Source organism: Macrobrachium nipponense, chromosome 10 (genome assembly GCF_015104395.2).
Source record: "Macrobrachium nipponense isolate FS-2020 chromosome 10, ASM1510439v2, whole genome shotgun sequence".
Classification (NCBI taxonomy): Eukaryota; Metazoa; Arthropoda; class Malacostraca; order Decapoda; family Palaemonidae; genus Macrobrachium; species Macrobrachium nipponense.
In genome coordinates, this window is record NC_087204.1 from 90,194,777 (window position 1) to 90,207,276 (window position 12,500).

The window sequence follows — 12,500 nt, forward strand, 5'->3', positions numbered from 1 at the left end:
ATCTAATCCTTTATTCACCTGGGAAACGCAGAAAGCAAAAAAACTCCGGCATGAGCCGAAAGCAAAAGTCATACAATAGGAAACAGAAAATGGTGGAAGCCTAGAGAGCGAGTTCCCTCGATCGGATGGAGATGGGAGGAGGAGGAGGAGGAGGAGGAGGAGGAGGAGGAGGAGAAGGAAATGGGGCTGTCGGAGGGTTCGCTCCGTCGAATTTAGATTTAAAATACTCCGCGGTGAAAAGATGCTGAAGTCAATCAAAAGAGACCTTAGATCAAATGATTCGAAATAAGTGAAAGGGAAATGGGACAGGGGAGGTACAAAATCGCGGCAGCTTTCGTTGAAGTTTTTTTGTTTTATCTATTTTATTTAAAATTGCATTTCCGGGAAGTTTATTTCTGACTTGTCTCACTTGTCCGTTCATATAACTAGTTTCTGTTCATAACACTCTACATTTGCTGTTGAAAATATATATATATATCATATATATGTATATATATAGATATATATATATATATATATATATATATAATATATATGTTTATATATTCAAACAACAGTCATTTGAATTTTAATATCTTTTGAATTTTAATCCTAAGTGAACAAAAATATTCCCCTAAAAGTACACTATTATGCCAAGTTACGTAAAAAACTATAAAAACATCTCATTATAAGGCAGGGAAATTCATAGGTTTGAAACTTTCATCAGTACAACTAATAATAATTATAATTACGTACTATTAATAATAATAATAACAATAATAATAATAATAATTATATAATAATAATAATAATAATAATAAACTACATACAGAGTATTAACTCTAATGTCATCAACGTTGTAACATTGACAACAAAGCTGACATAATCGGCACCTTTTCATTGTAACATATACGATGCAACCTTCAATAACTGCAATAAACGGCAATAATTTCACACTAGTCTCTTGTAAAACAGTTAGAAACTACTAAAAAAGAGAAAAATATGAATTAAATAAATAAATAAATATATACTACTATCTATCTAATATATATTATATTATATAATATTATTATATTATAAGATATATAATTATTTATATATATAGTATTAATATAAAATATATATAATATATATATATATAAACCAAAGCGAAACAAACATGTTGTCGAAGACTAGAGAAACTACCCGAGATTTATTGCGGTAATCTCGTAAGAATCGGCAACCGAGCCTTGCATTAGATGAACGTCCCTAGCGCGGTTTCATTTCCCTTTTAATCGGTAAAATTTACGACCGATGTCTTCTCGCTCCAAAACAAGACTCCGCTGCAGGAAGAAAGAAGGGATAAAGATTCGAACGAAATGGAGAATGTGTGTATCTATGTGTGTATGAATGTACACACACATATACATACGCGATATATATATATATATATATATATATATATATATATATATATATATATATATATATATATATATATATGAATAATTATCACATCACCGTGATTCATATAAATTATTCGAGCTACAAATGTCCTGTGATATCTAATTCGCTCTACCTCGGAATTAATATATTTTCATAATTATGTAAACCGAAGGGGAATTTTTTTAGTTGATAATCATTTCGTCCTCTCGTGGATCGAACCACCGCCCAGCGGACAGAGAAGAAATCAGGACTTCAGTGACGAGTCGATATTCATTCCGAGGTAGAGCGAATTAGATATTAAAGAACATTTGTAGCTAGAATAATATATATATATATATATATATATATATATATATATCAAATTATATATATATATATATATATATATATATATATACATAAAATATATATATATAAATATATATTATATATATATATATATATAAACCCACGCCGCAAAAGCACTCACAAAAGGTGACCAGGTGGCGAATTGGACTACTATTCAAATCATCTCTGAGAACTTGGTGTTCGTCTTCACTGCAACCTGAGGTGATGAAGAGAGAAGGAATCCAGGTGCAAGTGTTTACAAGTTTCTTCTTCTCGCTAGCGAGGGAGGGAAGGAGTTCTGTCGCTGACAATTTCCTTTCATGAAAACAAACGGGCGCTTCCGGATCCACACGCCCTCGTTTGTCTGAATGGCCCGTCCATTAGCATTTGCAGTAACAACAATGGATGGATGACTTTGACATCAACTGCATTCATTTCTTTTGTGCTGTTGCGCCATTGTTGGAAAGTGATACTCGGAGTTTGGTTAATTTTGCTTGCGTATGCAAAAGGAAAAATTCTAACTTCCTGATGTTTACGGAATGACTGAAGCGCTGACATTTGATATTACAATATGATAACTGCTCCTTGGCTGCTATACCAGTAAAAATACGGGCATCTAATAATATGAAAATGTTCAAACCTACAGAACCCTTAAATTCACCACGGAAGTTTTTTAAAGCTATTTATGAAATGTAATGCTTAGAGAGGAGAAAGAGAGAGAGAGAGAGAGAGAGAGAGAGAGAGAGAAAGAGAGAGAGAGAGAGAGAGCAGTTTACTCTTTATATTATATACTATATAATTTATTTCATAACTGTTATTCATGAGCAAGTTTAGGTGTATAAACTTTTGAATACATATTAACAATATGGCTTGCAAATTACAGTGCACAGAATATTCCATCAATTAAACTGGCTGTGTTTATTCATATGGGATTCATTCCATGCGTAATAAGGTTAGATAAATAAAGGAAAAATTGAAGTTGCTCTTCGTTAGTATCACAAGCCGATATATATATATATATATATATTTAATATATATATATATAATATATATATATATCTATATATATATATATATCTATATATATATAATATATATATATATATATATATATATATCTAATATATATATATATATATATATATAATATATACACACAAACACACTCACGCACACACATATACTATATATATAAATATATATATATATATATATATATATATAATATATATATATATATGTATAATATATATATATATATATATATATATATATATATATATATATATTATTGTGTACGTTTGCGAGGTAACCAATTCATAGACCACTTAGAAATTCCATATCTCATAGAGATTCGCAAAAATATATTTGGTTTTGTTTTCGAATAACTAATCTAAAATATGCCTTTATGAGAGAGAGAGAGAGAGAGAGAGAGAGAGAGAGAGAGAGAGATCATCAGGTCATATAGACGTTCACCGCGAATGAAATTTCACAATGCCGTTTTGTGGGGTTGGAGACTTGGGTGGGGGTGACAGCATGAACTTGTGCCTACGCCTACCCTCCAGTTTAAAGCTGGTAGTTGAAGAGGCTGCGCCTCTGTAAATACTAGTTCGGGTCGGTGGGTATCTTACCTAAGGAAGCGAGTTTCCGTCTTAGTTTTCACTCATTATTAGTTCCGTTTCATTACTGAATTAAAATTTTCATCAATACAGAAAAGAAAATGTCCCAAAAGTATCGTATCCTTGGGAAGTTAAGCGTCCATGTCTTGCTCTAGGTAAATATGACATTTGTAAGAAGATAACAGGCAATTTTGATCAATATAAAGTGAATTTGGTATGTTAATAGATATCCGCTTATATTCTGTATCGATAAAAAAAACATGAATAATATTTCCTCAGCTTCATTTTCACATTCTCTATAATGATAATTTTCCTTGCTATAATAACATACACTTTATTGCGAAGTGAAAATAAATATCTAAACAATAACAAACGAAGAGCATCACAGTATTCTATCTCGTCAAATGACAGTTTCTAATTAAAAGAAATCAAAGACCATTTGGACTTATCAAAATAAAATTTCATGTGAAGAATTAATGAAGCTTTCCATGATCTAGCCAAATCCGCCCCAGAAGAATATCCACTCAATAATATTTCTCTTCGAAAATCACATTTTCTAAAACTGGAATAAAAAGGCAAAGAAAGTAAAGAGTGAAATAATATTTCTTTTCTGAAATGATATTGCCACTCTCATGGTGGAAGCGAGTTCTGGATAAAAATCCAAAAGGCTGGAGAACTATGAAATAAAATATTACACTAGATCTGAAACATTAAATAAAATATCAGGTGAAATCCTCAAGCCGCTCTTCGTGAACGATAACAATTTGTTAGGCGATTAAAAACTATAATGGAACACTTACTATTACCGAGAGATACAAATGGAGTAACAATCCTTAGGAGAAAGATGATGACCACGGGGGTAAAAATTTGCTATAAAATAAGAATACGTCTCCTACTACTGCGATAAAGCAATTATAAAGAGATTACAGTTACAGAACACATCATGAAGGGAAAAGTTTCTAACAGAAAACAAAGACATCAGACAAATAATTTCAAAGAAAAAACAATTGCGAGGAGATTACAGTTACAGAACACATCAATAGAGGAAGCAATTTCTAATTACAAAAACAAAGACGAAAGATCAATTTCAGAGAAAAAGACAATTGCGAAGTCCTAACAACCATAAACTGCCAATTTCATAGAGATGATCATTTTGAAGCGATAGCAACGAGCTAGCAATCCTAGGCGTAATCCCAAGCCATCCGACTACGGATTTGTAGCTGGCGAGTCTATTTTCGGAGCTGTATCCGTTAGTTACACTGAAGGGCATTTCAGCGAAGCTTTTACCTGCCACGTCGGAACTTTCGAAGCGATGGCCGGTGGCAACAGGATGAACCCTTCCCTGTAACAAACACCGATGTGTGCAAGACTGCGTGGGAATCATTGTTCCTGGGAGGAACAAACACGGTGGAATTGGAACAATAAGTAGATTCAACAGGAAACTCTCTTTGTCTTCCTGTACCTTCTCGTTCTCCTCTTTGTCCATATTTTCCTTTTTTGCCTTCTCTCTCTCTCCCCCCCACCCTTCTCTCTCTCCTCTATTTCTTATTGCATCTACTTACACGCATCATGCAATTTCTTCAATCTTCTCTTTTTGAATAATCTCTCTCTCTCTCTCTCTCTCTCTCTCTCTCTCTCTCTCTCTCTCTCTCCATCAGCACAATCCTTCAAAAACCTCAACGAATGATTCTTCAGTCGAGAAACAATTTCACACAAAAAAATAAAATACTAATAATGCGTCGCCTGTTTATCTCTTTCACTGACACGAGCCATGCTTGATAGAACACCCTCTAGGAAATCCAGAATATTTGGCGATAAAAAAAAATCCGCGGAATTTGCTTACGAAAGAGAGAAAAGGGGAGGGAAACGGAGAAGGATTAACTGCAGAATACGGTTCAATTATCCCCAAATCTCTCTCTCTCTCTCTCTCTCTCTCTCTCTCTCTCTCTCTCTCTCTCTCTGTGTGTGTGTGTGTCTGTGTTTTCGCCTTTTTCATTTTACTCTCGTTGGTAAAAAAAAATCCGGGATTAACTGCAGACTACAGGTCAATTTTCCTCAGCTTAGAGGGTTAAAGGTTCACATGTGTTGAAATTCAAATCCACCACTGATAAATACTGAGCTTAGGTGTGCTCTCTCTCTCTCTCTCTCTCTGTCTCTCTCTCTCTCTCTCTCTCACACACACACACACACACACTTCCTCTCTTTCTTCTTCTCTATCTAATTTCTATTTTTTCTCTTTTTTTTATTCAACTATCTCGTCACATGCTCTGTTTCACGTACTCGAAATTCCTTTTAATTGGATTGGATTTTTCAGGGGTCTTATTCATCCCTCTAGAAGAGGATTTGTGTGCGCACTCACGCGCGCACGCGCGCGCAAACACACACATACACACACACACACACAACGACCTAAATTCATCATTTTTATTACCTTCTTCTCCTATCTTTAACCTATTTACAAGTAGGTTTTCCTGTATATTTTTCCTAATCCTTAACTATTTACCGCTAGGGATTTTATTTTATTTTGTAATATCAAAAAAATACTTAGCAGATAATTTTCCTCTTTATCTGTTGAATATTCTAAACAATTAATTTATAAAAGCTTTCCTTTTTTTATTCTGTACTCTAAACTATTTCCCTCCCAACTTTTTCTCCTTTTTATTGTCTTTTGAGTTAATGTTATTCTAATATCTGGAACGACTTGATTCACTAATTTTTGTCTTCATATTGCTCTTATCTGTAGGGCTTCATCAAGCACGTTATTCAACAACTAATGTATATCTATATTTTTTGTGTGCAATATTTAATTTATGAAGGAGAAGTTAAGCTATGAAGACACCTTATTTTCTGGACTGCATAACAAATTAGATTCTACTCGCATTGAGGGCCATTTTCTTAATCCGCATATATCCCAAGTTTCCTCCACCTGTCACGTCCTAGGACAGAATAATTGTTACAATATTAGTCGCATTCGAGAAATGTGTGATTTGATAAATCTGTAATATGTATATATATATATATATATATATATATATATATATATATATAATATATATATATATATATATATATATATATACATATATATTTTACATTATATATACATATGTATATATATATATATATATATATATATATATATATATATATATTATATATATATATATATATATATATAGCTAGCCACGGGACGAGTAATGATTCCTGACTCTAGCCACGGGACGAGTAATGATTCCTGACTCTAGCCACGGGACGAGTAATGATTCCTGACTCTAGCCACGGGACGAGTAATGATTCCTGACTCTAGCCACGGGACGAGTAATGATTCCTGACTCTAGCCACGGGGCGAATAATGATTCCTGACTCTAGCCATGGTGCGAGTAGTGAATCCTGTTAACCATACTGGGAGAATCACTTCCAGGTAGTTAACAGAGCCATATTGATATGAAGCATGGTTTCCATGTACGCTGCAATACGCAGAAACCCCGAAAAACAAGCGCGTCAATCTCTTATTAGAGTAAATATGTGATGTCATACAATTCCCTGAACAAACAAAACCATTACTTTTGCTAAAAGCTCATTTTGAATATCGGCTTATGAATAGGGGAGGTGGGGTGGGGGGTGGGGCAATTTTAGATAATTTTCATATACATTTATAAACAAACACGGACCTTATTTGTTTTAGGGGGTCGTCCTCAGCTTGGGGCGTGAATTGGGGCTGATTCCAGCAAAATTCAGGCAATGTGAGGAATTTGTAGGGGTTACCGGTGGGGCATGACATCTGACCCCCAGCACCCTCTACCCAACCATTCAGCCACTGAGTTTCCATTGTCATAAAATAAACATAAAAACAATGCGATCCCTTTGATACATGAACAAGAGCGACGGTGTTTATGAGTTGGCGCAGTTGAAAATACTCTTTATTTTAGGCACGTTGTCCTCCAGCGTTTCTATTTCTGTTTACCGCACTCATTCATGGAAATAGTATTTATATGTCATTAGTGAAACACAACGCTTGTATCATGTGCATTCATTAGCGAGGGAGTTTTTTTTATGTAGTTTTTTGTGTGCGCGCCTGTCTGTTCATGCGCTTGATTTGGCGGCTTTGTTTGTTATTGAAGCGTTCTGTATCTGCTCGCTTCTGGATAATGTAAGTGGATATGTGACGTTCATTTGTTTTGTCAGCCCTTCATCCTTCTGTATCGTTTGACTTATTTTGTAGATACACACGATATCAGTATATACATAGAGACATATATTTTATATGTATATATGTATGTACATTATATACACGCGAACGCGATCAAGCGTGTATGATAGTGTGTCTCTATATATTTTCCCTGTTTCTGGTACGTATATTTGAAGCTATAAGAAAGATAATTTGTTTCAAGGTTAGGAGAGTCTTAGAATGTTGCAAGATGACCCTCCAAAATTTTGATTAATAAAGACGCAATCGTTTATTTATCTTTCTTGATATTCATTTACCGATATGAAGGGCGAGTTGCGTATACAATGTTACTTCAAGCAGAGAAACTTATAAAGAGTTTCCTTTTTTATATAAAGAAAATGTCAGGTTTAAACGACTTAAATGTTTAACTAAATCTACATAATGTTGATAATCAGTTACATTTAATCTGAAGAATGTTTATTATATTCGAGGTGGACAACTGGCTTGGAATTAAAGGTTACTAACGCATATATATATGTATGTATGTGCATATATAGATATATATATATATATATATAAATATATATATATATAGAAAATAATTATCCATTAACAAAATAATCTAAAAAAAAATGCAACAATAGGGAAGATGGAAAGCAAAGTTTAGGGAGAGAAAGTTTATAATTTGTAAATGGAAAGAGACTTGCAAATCAGTTCATCCAAGATAAAGGCTATTATAGAGAGAGATGTTTTTCAGAAGTGAATTAACAAGACTAGGAACTGAACAGGCTTTTAGTAAAGCATTATACTGATCGATATTTGTAATATATATATATATATATATATATATATATATATATATATATATATACGTATATAAATACATTATATGCATATGTATGTGTTATATATGTATGTAGGTGATATATATATATATATATATATATATATATATATATATATATATATATATATATATATATATATAATATATTACTGGCCGCAACCAGTTTCACAAAGGCACTTTGAGAATAGTTCATGAACTGAGTACATTGACTTGTCCTAACTAAGCAGTTTTATGTCACGCCACCCACAGAAACTCATTGTCAGCTTTCTCGGGTTCGTTGCTTCTGCTCTGTTCTTCACATTCCATAGGTCACAGCGAACATATTGGCAATATATTATTAACTCAAAAACCCTAGGCCTAATATATATATATATATATATATATATATATATATATATATATATATATATACTAATAAACTAGGGTTTTCCATATCACAACATTAAGACAATCTAATACATTTACACTTGTAATTCCATTTTTTAAAATCTGTACATCAAACTTTGTTCTTTTCAAGTTAAGTTTAATACGTTTTCATTTTACGGAAATTTCTGCCGTTAGTTTCATTATGACATTAATATACATTTACTGACTGCGAAAGAATGAGCGTAATATCCGAAAGTAAGACGAGTGTTTACACAGAAACGATTTAGTAACCGGATGAAAAATGCATCTCTGTATTTCATCTAGATTAGACTGGTAAATGCCTCCTTTATGCATTCTTCATAATAAACGGCAATATATCAAATAAATTGCCACTTTGAGTTTATGAACCGACCAGTGATATTAAAACATGTCAAATTTATAAGCAGCAATATAACACCAAATATATTCTGCAATTATTCAGTGAAATTAAGAATTCAGTGGGCTGCTAAACATTTCGATAACGACTTGATCAAATTTTAATGTATGAAAATAATACATAAAAATCATGGCAATGAGGGTTTGTGTTGGTCATTATCTCCCTGTAATTATGTAATTAGATATAATCCCCTGATGGATGCTGCTAATTTATTTAGTACATGTTAATTGATTAATCATATTAACCTTAATTGAAAAATGCACCTGATTTGCATGTGTTAGCAAATGAGCGCTCTCACGGTCCGATACAGCTGTCTATCATCATAGGCAGGAACCGATATATCTCCCTTTATATACTTGCATGAACCGGTGGAACTGGCATCGGACTGTCATGTTATTCAATGTACTGTACAACACTCTTATTGAGTTTATATCAGTTAAACACCCGAAGGTAGATAATGTATTGCTTTAAATTTATCTATCATTTTTATACATGTACGTATGTATGTATATGGACACACACACACACACACACACACATACACACACACACACACACACACACATATATATATATATATATATATATATATATATATATATATATATGTGTGTGTGTGTGTGTGTGTGTATATATATATATATATATATATATATATATATATATATATATATATATATATATATATATATATATATATATATATATATATATATATGTATATATATATATATATATATATGTATATATATATATATATGTATACATACATATTTATCATAAATGTTAAGTGAAATCCACAATGGATTTCCTATTAGAAAACATAGTGTATCAAAATTAACACTAAAAATCAACCCACAGAAGCTGGACGAAAGCTATTAGCTTCGTTCATGTATATGTTTAATACAGTATAGTTTTGTAACATGCAAACGCACACACACACACACACACACATATATATATATATATATATATATATATATATATATATATATATATATATATAGTTATATATACACACACATACATACATGCAAGAAAATTAAGAAAAATTGAAAGACTAATATGTTAAACGTTAGCCAAACTGATATCTTCAAATTCCATAGTTCATTGAGCAAGGACCATGCAACTTCATACCAGTAATTAAGACTTAGAAACTTGAAACAGGTGTTAGGAATCTGAAACTCGAAGAGGTTCTTTGGAATGTGAAACCGGAAACAGTCCTTTGGAATCTGAAGCTTGAAATAGTTAATGGAATCCGGAGAAGATTGTGACGGGTCGCGATGTCTACTGAGAATCCCACAGAATGACGATAAACAAACTAAATGAGTCAGTTTCTTCGGGAGATCATAACTTTCGATTTACATCTCATTCAAACTTCTCTACATATCAAAATCCTGATAAAAACTGGAAAGAAAATAAATTTTTTAAAAATATAACCAAGTTCTCCCGATCTGAAGCGCCCGCCAGATGCAAATGCTGAGAGTAAATACATACGCAATGTTACCCAGATTATCGACATATACACTTTAGAACGCATGAACGACGAACCTCTACAGCACTGATGAATGATGTAACAAACTCGTGTGGCGGTTCGGTGATCGCTTGAATCATTGATGCCTTTTCGGGCTCGAATGACGATAAACAAACTGTTTAATTCATTTGAGAACTTCACTTGCCCAGGCTGTTCACAGATCGACATCCAAATGCTACCTCGGTTGTTCAGCCGGTGAAGTCGAAGTCGATGATGTTTGGCGTCCATAATTAATACAAGTAATTTAGATGTTGAGTTGAAGTCGAATTAGGCGGCCATTTTCTGTTCTTTTTCTTCTACTTTTCCCGATGACTGTCTTCATCACTGGTATTATCAATGTTATAACTATAATCCTCCACCAATAATGGAATATTTCTAAAAAGATGATAATTTTCGCACGCAAGATTGTATGAACTATTATTAATATAATTACCCATTTGGCTAAAAAAATTATCGAAGAAAAATTATCGATTTCTTGTTAAACAAAACTGTCACATAAAACTGTTACATATGAAAAACTGAACATGAAAATAATACGCTACGACTTGCCATATAAAAAGAGTATGGAGTTGTTTAAAACTTTCCAAGCCTTACACTGACGAGAGAGAGAGAGAGAGAAGAGAGAGAGAGAGAGAGAGAGAGAGAGCCACGAGGCTTAAAAGGGGAATTTTGGGTACAAAGAAAGCCTGAAGAAAACAGAAGGGCAGAGAGATGTATTTAAGTAAGTAATTAAGTACATATATATATATATATATATATATATATATATATATATATATATATATATATATATATATATGAGAGAATGAGAGGAGTAAATAACTGGGTAAAGAGTGAGCAGGAGATATCTTAGGAGTACATCGACTGGACCAAACGACTTGCGAAGTAACTCTGGGGAGTTGGGAAGGAAGGTTTGAGAACGGAAGTAAAAATAAATGTGTTTCAACCAATAGAATGAGGGCATGAAGAATTCGAAGGATGTAGGTATTTCTGTGTAGTTAGATGTTATGTTATGAAAAATCGCCGGACTTTTTATTATTATTATTATTATTATTATTATATTATTATTATTATTATTATTATTATTATTATTATTATTATTATTTCAAACGCGTTGTGTCTGTTATGCACACTAAAAGAAACACAATCTTAATGAGATAAACATTACTGTTTACCCAAGTAAGAAATAATCGAATTACCACATACGAATTATCACACGAAATTAAGTGCCGTTACAACACAGAAATATAAATAAAAGAAACTGATAAAATGCAGTAAGGAAAGATGATTAAAGACATAACCGTAAAAGGAATGGTACACTCCACCAAAGATTTATCAGGAACCCATTCAATGAAGATACTGTCAGACCTGTACGTAGGTATTTCTGTGTAGTTAGATGTTATGTTATGAAAAATCGCCGGACTTTTTATTATTATTATTATTATTATTATTATTATTATTATTATTATTATTATTATTATTATTATTATTATTATTATTATTTCAAACGCGTGTGTCTGTTATGCACACTAAAAGAAACACAATCTTAATGAGATAAAAATTACTGTTTACCCAAGTAAGAAATAATCGAATTACCACATACGAATTATCACACGAAATTAAGTGCCGTTACAACACAGAAATATAAATAAAAGAAACTGATAAAATGCAGTAAGGAAAGATGATTAAAGACATAACCGTAAAAGGAATGGTACACTCCACCAAAGATTTATCAGGAACCCATTCAATGAAGATACTGTCAGACCTGTACGTTCCCAAAAGGAAGCGAAACAGCGAAA

General features: G+C 32.4%; 1 protein-coding gene across 2 annotated transcripts in view; it reads right to left on the minus strand.

The window, feature by feature from the left end:
• Window positions 1–12,500, minus strand: part of LOC135224189 (lachesin-like) — a 309,871-nt gene that overhangs the window by 31,999 nt on the left and 265,372 nt on the right. The gene's annotated exons all lie outside the window — the stretch shown is intronic.